Source organism: Mastomys coucha, unplaced genomic scaffold (genome assembly GCF_008632895.1).
Source record: "Mastomys coucha isolate ucsf_1 unplaced genomic scaffold, UCSF_Mcou_1 pScaffold21, whole genome shotgun sequence".
Classification (NCBI taxonomy): domain Eukaryota; kingdom Metazoa; phylum Chordata; class Mammalia; order Rodentia; family Muridae; genus Mastomys; species Mastomys coucha.
This window is the reverse complement of record NW_022196904.1, coordinates 111,856,783-111,858,754: the sequence shown is the minus strand read 5'-3', so window position 1 is coordinate 111,858,754 and position 1,972 is coordinate 111,856,783. Positions and strand designations below refer to the sequence as shown.

Below are 1,972 nucleotides of genomic sequence, written 5' to 3'. Positions count from 1 at the left end.
GATTTTTAACAAACTAAAGCAGTGGTTCTCAATTCTAATGCTGCAGCCCTCTAATACAGTTCCCCACCATAAATTTGTTACTACTTCATAATAGCAATAATATCTGATTTACCACTCCCAAAAAGGTCATGATCTCCAAGTTGCTTGACTTATTGCACTGAATCTTATGACACAGGACACTGGACATTAAGAAAGAGGTCCACCCCAGTCTTTGCAATCCAGTGCAGTTACTTTTCTTCTTGTGTGCCCTCTTCCCTTTCTTGATGATGTCGGCTCACACATGACATTGGGCATGTCATGGTGCTTGGTTGAATTCTTATTTTCACTAATGCTTTTGGTGTGATATGTGAGAGGCCACAGCCTCACCTGAGATGAGGTGATCCGTTTATACACTTTCATCTGGCAGTTTTACAGGCTCAGCTCTTACATGTGAGGATGATCAGGTTTGAACTGGTTTTGCACATGGTGTGAGGCAGAGGCTTTAAGGTGTGTACCATGTGCTTCCCTTGGCTCTCATTATCAGCTCTAGCTCCACGGCTCCATTTCCTCACTGTAATGATGACCCACTATCACAGTTTTTTTGGACTTTGATATTTTACTTGTAAAATTCATTGGAATGAATCAGGGTTCTCGAGAGAAACAGAAAGCTTCATTAGACTGACTTACATGACAGTAGTCTAAAACTATCTGTCTTCATGTTGCAGAGGCTGAAAACCTTGTCAAATGCCTTAGCAGCTCTAATCTGACATTGGCCTTGGGGATTCCTGGAGAGCCACTGGTCTTCAGTCTACACTGGAAGCTGGTTCTGAGACCAGGCCTTTGTTGAAATGTTTTGTTCAACCTTGGTCAATACCTACACATACCAGACCCTATGATGTGCATCCATTTAACTTTGTAAAAAGATTCCAAACAGTAGTCATTATACATAGTGGTGCATGGCAGGTGTAGTTGCTCCAGGTGCTTGGTGACATCTGCAGCTGTCACTTGGTGTGACTGTAGCTATCCTAACAGCTGTGAGGTGATACCTCACACCGATTTTAATTGATGTGACTGGCAGCAATGAGCAGCTTTCATGCACTTACTGACCAGCTGTGCACCTACTTTTCTGATTGTTCACACTCTCACCTAAGAAGAATGTCAAGTGTTTCTCTTCACTGCTAGTGTAGAGGATCTTTGTGTGTTTTGGATACTGTTCCTTTGATAAAGTTGCTGTGCTTTTGTGTTATCTATTTTTGTGCACATCTATTTAGAGATTCAAATGATGAATTGTATGTTAGGCTCAGTATACTTGGCATATAATAATTATTCAAACAGCAGAGGTCAGGAGGGGATGACCCCTATACCCCTTGCCCATACCCCAATAGCTGAACAATATCTTCCAATTTTAGGGTTCCAATAATCTCTCAATAGAGATCCTATTATAAATGATGCTTTTTTGTTTTCCTTTAAATTCCTTGCTTTATTGTTCGCTTAAACATATTCTAAATCTATATTTTGTCCATTAAAAACAATGTCAGGTGGAAAGAAAATAAAGGACAGTGTGTATTAGAAACTTTTCCTTGTCTCTGACCATCTTAAATTTCTTCTTTTCATTCTTTTCCTCCATTTCTTTTTCTCGAGACAGTATATTGATATATGTAGCCCAGGCAGTCCTCCTGCCTCAGTTTCCTAAATGCTGGGATTATAGATGAGCCCAATCACATCCAGACCTGATTTTTTTCTGTTCATTCTTTTTTGTGTGTGTGTGGGAGGATTGAACCCAGGGCCTTATATATAAAAGGCAAATACGCTACCACTGAGTTATATTTTCAATCTATTTCTTGTTTTTTAAATAATGGTAATTACTACTAATAATAATGTCTGGACTTGGTCAGAACCAGCTTCCTCAGCCTTCCAATGTAGACTGAAGACCAGTGGCTCTTCAGGAATCCCCCAAGCCAATGCCAGATTGGAGCTGCTGGAGCACTGGACC

At 40.4% G+C, this 1,972-nt stretch overlaps 1 non-coding gene across 1 annotated transcript; it reads right to left on the bottom strand.

The window, feature by feature from the left end:
- Nucleotides 1-147: 147 nt before the first annotated feature.
- Nucleotides 148-288, bottom strand: LOC116104407. The gene has a single exon (XR_004123897.1). It is a non-coding gene; the product is annotated as a small nucleolar RNA SNORA81 (small nucleolar RNA).
- Nucleotides 289-1,972: the final 1,684 nt, after the last annotated feature.